Below are 8,567 nucleotides of genomic sequence, written 5' to 3'. Positions count from 1 at the left end.
GTTTCCCCTGACTGGCTGCTTAAAACAGGTTAGACTGTATCTGACTGGTTAAGGTATGGTATAGATTTATAGACAAACAGATTTGTTCCTACCATTTTGAACAACAGTTACCTGCTAGGTGCTCGAGTTTGTGTTCTTTGTTGTATTCGCTATTCAGGTGACCTTTCTATTAGACATTTCTATGAAAAATCTTGCTTAAAGTTTATAAAGTTTATAAAAAAGTACATAATTTCTTAATGCCTCTTATTAGCAAATTGTTGAAACATTCAAAAACTTCTGAATTATCCTTTTGGACACAAAATCTTTGAAGTGCAGTGGAGATCAATGGACTATGTATGCCATGTGAGGATTCAGCAAAAATGGAACATTATTCATACAGAATAATTTAAAAACTTTCAATTATTCCCTGTCCTTTCTTACCTACATGCTTGAAATTATAAAGGAAATCTTAGTGTATCTCTTAAAAAATTAACTAAATTTTATTTCAATTGGAAGGTTTTGCGTTGATGGTAGATATGGTATATGTGACACAGACAGCCAGTCGACTGATGAGAGCTGTGTTTCAGAGGCTGGGCACAGCTTACAGACAAGGCTCTTGCACTCTCTAAAATGGTTGATAAAAGAATGTAAGTATCTCCCTTCTGATAACTGAAATAGTATCATAGTTGAAATGTTATGACTATCACTTGGGTTTGCTTTTTTTTTAGCTCACCTGTCACAAAGTGACAAGGTGAGCTTTTGTGATCGCGCGGTGTCCGTCGTCCGTGCGTCCGTAAACTTTTGCTTGTGACCACTCTAGAGGTCACATTTTTCATGGGATCTTTATGAAAGTTGGTCAGAATGTTCATCTTGATGATATCTAGGTCAAGTTCGAAACTGGGTCACATGCCGTCAAAAACTAGGTCAATAGGTCTAAAAATAGAAAAACCTTGTGACCTCTCTAGAGGCCATATATTTCACAAGATCTTCATGAAAATTGGTCAGAATGTTCACCTTGATGATATCTAGGTCAAGTTTGAAACTGGGTCACGTGGGGTCAAAAACTAGGTCAGTAGGTCTAAAAATAGAAAAACCTTGTGACCTCTCTAGAGGCCATATTTTTCATGAGATCTTCATGAATATTGGTCAGAATGTTTATCTTGATGATATCTAGGTCAAGTTCGAAACTGGGTCACGTAGGGTCAAAAACTAGGTCATTAGGTCTAAAAATAGAAAAACCTTGTGACCTCTCTAGAGGCGATATTTTTCAATGGATCTTCATGAAAATTGGTCAGAATGTTAACCTTGAAGATATCTAGGTCAAGTTCGAAACTGGGTCACGTGGGGTTAAAAACTAGGTCAGTAGATCTAAAAGTAGAAAAACCTTGTGACCTCTCTAGAGGCCATATTTTTCATGAGATCTTTATGAATATTGGTCAGAATGTTCATCTTGATGATATCTAAGTCAGATTCGAAACTGGGTCACGTGGGGTCAAAAACTAGGTCAGTAGGTCTAAAAATAGAAAAAACCTTGTGACCTCTCTAGAGGCCATATTTCTCAATGGATCTTCATGAAAATTGGTGAGAATGTTCAGCTTGATGATATCTAGGTCAGGTTCGTAACTGGGTCATGTGCGGTCAAAAACTAGGTCAGTAGGTCGAAAAATAGAAAAACCTTGTGACCTCTTTAGAGGCCATATTTTTCAATGGATCTTCATGAAAATTGGTCAGAATTTTTTATCTTGATGATATCTAGGTCACATGTGCTCAAAAACTAGGTCACTATGTCAAATAATAGAAATAACGATGTCATACTCAGTTGAACACTGGGTCATGTGGAGATAGGTGAGCGATTCAGGACCATCATGGTCCTCTTGTTTTTTTTTTGAGAAAAAAGTTTTTCCAGTATTGCTTTCTATTAGTTTTAGATCTATAACTGAAATTAGGATGAGTTTAAATCTGATAGACTTTAACTTGTTTTATAAGGTGGATTATATATCTAAAGGTACATTTACTCTCTTTAAAATATTGTAATAGATTGTCATCATTTGTGTACATATTTATTGTTAACTATAATTGTTAATTATGTTTGTTTGAAATATTTGAGAAAAAATTATGTTTAAACAAATACATGGTATATTTTGCTGACATCATTATTCTCAGAGAACTGAATTTTGCAGTTGAGTCAGTCCACAAAATTTAATCCCAACAAACAAGTAAATTTTTACCAGTTATTTATTAGAAAGTGGAAATCCACAAATTGATGTACCCACGAGATAGCTGTTTTGGCTCAAACCATGAAATTTCTTGCCTATTAAATTAAATAATTTCACAGTATTACTATAATAGTTGACAACACAGATAATTCTCTTTATAGATACGTTGTTGTAACACTCATTTTTAGCTTGACTTTTCATAGAATAGTAGAGCTATTGGACTCGCCCATGCGTCGGCATCCGCGTCCCGATTTGGTTAAGTATTTTGTATGTAAGCTGGTATCTCAGCAACCACTTGTGGGAATGGATTGAAACTTCACACACTTATTTACTGTGATAAACTGACTTACATTGCACAGGTTCCATAAATTTATTTTGCTTTTTTTACAAAATTATGCCCCTTTTTCAACATAGAAATTTTTGGTTAAGTTTTTGTATGTAAGCTGGTATCTCAGTATCCACTAATGGGAAAGGATCGAAACTTCACACACTAGTTCACTGTCATGATATGACATGCAATGCAAAGGGTCAATAACTCAACTTCGCAAATTATGCCCCTTTTTCAACTTAGGAGTTTTGGGTTAAGCTGGTATCTCAGCAACCACTTGTGGGAATGGATTGAAACTTCACACACTTATTTACTGTGATAAACTGACTTAGATTGCACAGGTTCCATAACTCTATTTTGCTTTTTTACAAAATTATGCCCCTTTCTCGACTTAGAATTTTTTGGTTAAAGTTTTGTATGTAAGCTGGTATCTCAGTACTCACTAATTGGAATGGATTGAAACTTCACACACTTGTTCACTGTCATGATCTGACATGCATAAAGCAGGTCCCATTACTTTATTTTTCTTTTTTTTAAAATTATGCCCCTTTTTCAACATAGAAATGTTTGGTTAAGTTTTTGTATGTAAGCTGGTATCTCAGTATCCACTAATAGGAAAGGATTGAAATTGCACACACTTGTTCACTGTCATGATATGACATGCAGTGCAAAGGGTCAATAACTGAACTTTGCATTTTACAAAATTATGCCCCTTTTTCGACTTAGGAGTTTTTGGTTAAATTCCTATTAATAATTATGTAAGCTGGTATCTTAGTACCCACTAATGGGAATGGATTGAAACTTCACACACTTGTCCACTGTCATGAGCTGATAAGCACTATGCAGGTTTCATAACCCTATGTTGCTTTTTTACTAAATTATGTCCCTTTTGCGACTTTCGTATTCATTCAATCGACAAGGCTGTTGAATAGTCGAGCGTTGCTGTCCTCCGACAGCTCTTGTTAATTCATATTATTTTGCATTCAAGTGTAATTCTGTACCAATGAAAAATAAAACTGATATTTTTGCTGTTTGAAAAAGTGAAAATATCAATTTTATTTCATTGATAAATTTCAGTATTTCACTGAAGAGCATGAAATAAATTTTGTTTATTTTTATGCCCCCGGCATCTACTGATGCGGGAGGCATATATTGATAGTCCTATACGTCCGTACGAGGTTAACCAAATGGGACTGTTTCGTCTAGCATCAATACCCCTACCTAGAATGACTTGATACTAATGCAGATGTAACCTGTGACCATTCCTCATCTTCAGACATCACCTGACCTCAGTTTGACCTTGACCTTGACCTCGTTTTGGACTTAGGTTGCTTTGTATAGACAAGGATGCCACCAGGGGCATCAAGCGTTTATTGAATGCAGCTCCTTGCTTTTTAAAAAATTGAGTTTTTAATTGACAGTTTGTGTATTATTTGACAATTTTGTTATCAGGGATGTGGCGCAGGTAGAAACTGACAAGGCAGTGAAGCATTCTTGTGTAAATGACAACAATGACTGCATCTTTACAAAATGAGGAAAAAAGGTCAACACAGTCATCATTAACACTCTGTCAACAGAACTGCTGTTAGAACATGAAAACAACAGTTTCCATGCCAAACTAGAACTGGAATGTCCGGTGCAGTAGACACGGCTTGGCACAAAAGGGGATTTAACAGTTTAACGTGTAAGCTCTTATTCTGTAATAGTGTTATCAAGTCTGTTCAGCTCAGTGGGTGAGAGTATATTTATCTAGGAGTTGGTCACGAGGACACAGTTGACGTTGAGAAGCTGCCAGATCCTGTTTCAAGAGGGGAGTTCAAGCCTGTAACCCTGGTTCCTGGAGAGCCAACATTCATTACATTTGATCTGGAAACTACCAACCTTAGTAAATATTTCTTGCAAAATATCTGTGATATTTGTAAGATAAAAAACATCAGAATATTTCCAATTGAAACAGCACAGAAGGAAGTAGAAAATCATAACTATGATAGAAATGTTTTTTATTGTAACTTGACAAATTGTAACTTTACATATTTAGACACATATGTTTATATTATTGAATGACAGTTATTGACCTTTGATATGTAATGAGGAACATTAGCTTGTTATTTCTCTTGAAAAGTTGTAGGATAAAGTGCAAGGATAACCAAATACTACATTGGTCCCTTTCAGTTGGATTCCTGACATTTTTGTTATAACCTTTGTTCAAGATGTTGCGGTTGGTCAAAATAAATATGCTTTTTATGCATAGGTTTCTAAATAAAAATGAAAAACTAAACCTAAATTTAGCAGAGGGCCACTAAAAGAAAACCTGTGCTTAATGTTTTTTTCAATCCAATGAAATTTAGTATAGATATTGCTTTTGAAAATTACAAAGAAGTCAACGATAAAAACAGAGGTAGAACCAATCTACTTCTTGGACATAATCAGGGGAAGTAACTGACTAATGTTCCCCATTACAGTATAACCTGTGCTAAAGACCGCCAGAGAACAGACACTATCTGGCTCATATTATATTTTATTGTTGTTGTCTTTGCAGTTCAAGGCGGACATTTTCCTCATATCACACTGATAGCTGCTGCAGAGCTGAACAGCGGACATACCTTCAATACATACGTTTTACCTAAAACACTGATCACCTCAACAGCCCAACAAGTTACTGGAATTGTAATGTCAGGTAGTAACTCTATGTCAGTAAATGGAATGCCAGTGGAAGCGGAATTTATTACTCCATCATTGGAAAAGTTTTGTAAATGGCTAGAACAATTTGACAATGTCATTCTGGTGGCCCGCAATGGCAGAAGATTTGACTTTCCAATTCTGATGAAAGCAGTAGCTTATTGTAAAATTCTTGAGAGATTTTTTAAATGTGTGTCTGGATTTGTTGATTCTCTAACAGTTTTATGCAAACTTTTTCCTGGCAGTTTCTTGTTCTTGTACAGGAAATTTTGAGTGAAAGTTACAGAGAGTGAAAGCTGTGGAGCACATAATGCCACGGAGGATGTTAAAACATTAGGAAATCTTTGAAAACACGTGTCAATATCGCCTAAAACAATGCTTTCATTTAATTATTCTCCAAAATCTGTACATCAAATATTCAGGCCTCAACCTAAATCATTTGAACATAATTGTCAAGCACAAGGGAGAAGATGGGCTGAGGAACACGTACATTGTTGATATAGTGAAGGACAACCATGTGTTACAAACACAAAGAGGGCATTAGAGACAGTTATTCCAAACCTTGTGGAGTACTTAAAAAATGATTTTATCATACCTCATAGCTTATGCTCCATATTGTAATTTTAAAAGAGTAAGAAATGTTCAAAAATGATGTGTCTTGATCTCTATGTCAAGTTTTATGCTTTGATTTGGTTATCTTCTTTGAACTCTTAGAACATATTATTATATGTATATGAACATTTTACTTTTTTTTTTTTTATTTATTAATATTTATTTTTATGTACAAGAGTTACATGCATTTTTCATTAATGGAAGTAAAAAGGGGAGTTCTTTGTTTTAAAATCCTGTGAATTTAGGTTTTACAGTATAAAGCTTTTGTTTACATTTTACCCCTCCTCTAAAACAAGATATTTTTAGAAAATCAGATGGTAAAAAGTAGATAATTCTTTGTGTATTTGTTTTATACAGTGATACAAATAATTTTTTTTTTTCCTGTATCAAACAAGCAATATAATGTTGATGTATTGTACCTTATATGTTAGGAGATAAACATTCAAATGAAAAGTCATATTACATTCTAGCAAGACAAGTATAACTTAAGACCTTAAGACACTGGTACACTGGTATAGAAGAAGTAAAGTTCTGTACAGCTTACTAACACTTCTTATAATAAATACAAAATAAATACAAACTCATTCACATATTCTTTTTAACAAAGACCAATTTTCCTTTTTATCTTCTGATATTTTTGTTTCTTTAACAATTGACAAGGCTAACTTTAGACTTCCCTTCAATCCATTTAGGGATGGAATACAACCTTTTCTTTTGCACATATAAATATATCTTTTTACTTCCAGGCAAAAAATGTTATAATGTTCAAAGTTCTTTTTAGAATTTTCTTAAATGAAGGTTTTGCAATCAATCTGAAAGTCTCGATCAAAAGTTATAACATAATTCTTGGTTTCTAATATAAACTTTTCTATTATTGGACATTCCCAAAACAGGTGGATTAAAGTTTCAGTATCGGTCTTACAAAAAGAACAATTAGAATCTGGTGTAATGTTCATCTTGTGTAATAATATATTTGTAGCTAATATTCTGTGTATCAATCTGGTTTGGAACCACTGTAGATATGTATCTTTTGTAAGATACAAATAATTTGTATTTAGTCACTTCACATGTAACATTTATAACTAGAATTTTTTCCTGAAAATTGCCAACTTTACGACTGGGGGTATAGGAGAAAAGTATTTCAAATAAATTCTTGTACAAATGTATATCATAAATCTTCATATGTATTTATTATGTCTCCCATCACACAGTGGTATGGGAGACATATTGATTTACTCAAGTCTGTCTGTCACAAAGCTTGTCCGCACTCTTAAGTCGAACATTTCTCATCTGATCTTCACCAAACTTCAACAAAATGTGTCTGCCAATAAGTGCTCAGCCAAGTTCGATAACTAGCCAAATCGGCCTAGTAGTATAGGCATCCTTTTGGTGTCAAGAAAGCGCATGCACATGTGGATTAAGTAAACAGTCTATAAAGACTGACTTACTATTAGATGATTAGGCAGTTGTGGGAGACATGCGTTTTTCTCAAAAGCATCTCTAGTTCAACATTGTTTAAGTAGTGAACTTACACTGAAACTGTTGTATTTTGATGAATTTGAAAAAAATATATAGACTTTTGCATGGTTTATTTCATTTCTCAGTCAAATCGGCATATAACGAGTTGTGCTCTTTATGATTTTATATCTTTTTTTTGAATGGTTAAAATCATTTAAATTTTAGAAATAATTCACCCAAGTGATACAGATAATAAAAATAAAAAGCTTGGTCAGATTTGAAATGTGACCATTTAGGGTCCTAAATCCTTCATTAACTCATTTTGGATGTATCTGTACACGATGCTGTGTGGAACCTATGTCACTGTTGCAAACAGTGTCCTCCAACCTGCCCTTCCATGATTCTAGCTACTTTTGAACAAGTGGCAAAATGAGTGTAACTGTTCAGTCAGTTTTCTGAAAACTTTAAAACCTTTTTTTTTTCTCAGTTTTTTTGCTACAGAACATTTTATAACTTTAAATTGTGCAAACTATAGCAAAAAAATGATTTTGGGCACACAAACTTTCAAGTAAAACAACATTTAAAACAAAAATTGCATGTGTCAAGAGTATAAACATAATTAAAAACTGTGTAATATTTGTCAGAAATTACTGTTGAAGTATCCTGAAGTTTTTTTGTTTTTTTTTTCAGTTTGTAATCAGCACAGGGTAAAAGCTCTTTACTAGTGATCTCTGTAACTAAGTTCTCTTATGTACATTGATAAATATGAGCTTTTCAAGTTCTAGCTGCCAAGTCTTGAAATTTTGAAATCAAGTTATTTCAGTATTAACCCTTATCCTGCTAAATTTCTATAATGAACTTGTCCATATTTCAATTTGGACAATAAGTATTGTAAATGGTTTATTTCCCGATGCTCTCAAAGAGGCTTATGTTCTCCCAGTATTCAAAGGTGGGGATAAAGAAGACCCAAATAACTACAGGCCAATATCTATTTTACCTAAAATTTCCATTTCTTCTTAAAGAAAACTTAACATCATTCACAAAACTCAATCAGGAGTCATGTCATACAGCACTAACTACCAGTAGACTAATACCGGTAGAAGCATGGCTTTCAGATATAGTTTCTTGTAAATATGTTGGAAATGTTTTATGTTTTTAGATCTATGAAAAGCTTTTGATCTTGTTGACTATAACATTTTATTGCATAAATTGAAACTATCATTTTTCAGATAAAAGTGTTGAATTTTTCAGTTCATATCTATGAAACTGAACTCAAATGATAAAAAGCGAGAAAC

Source organism: Mercenaria mercenaria, chromosome 7 (genome assembly GCF_021730395.1).
Source record: "Mercenaria mercenaria strain notata chromosome 7, MADL_Memer_1, whole genome shotgun sequence".
NCBI classification, from domain to species: domain Eukaryota; kingdom Metazoa; phylum Mollusca; class Bivalvia; order Venerida; family Veneridae; genus Mercenaria; species Mercenaria mercenaria.
Note: the sequence above shows the minus strand (reverse complement) of the source record.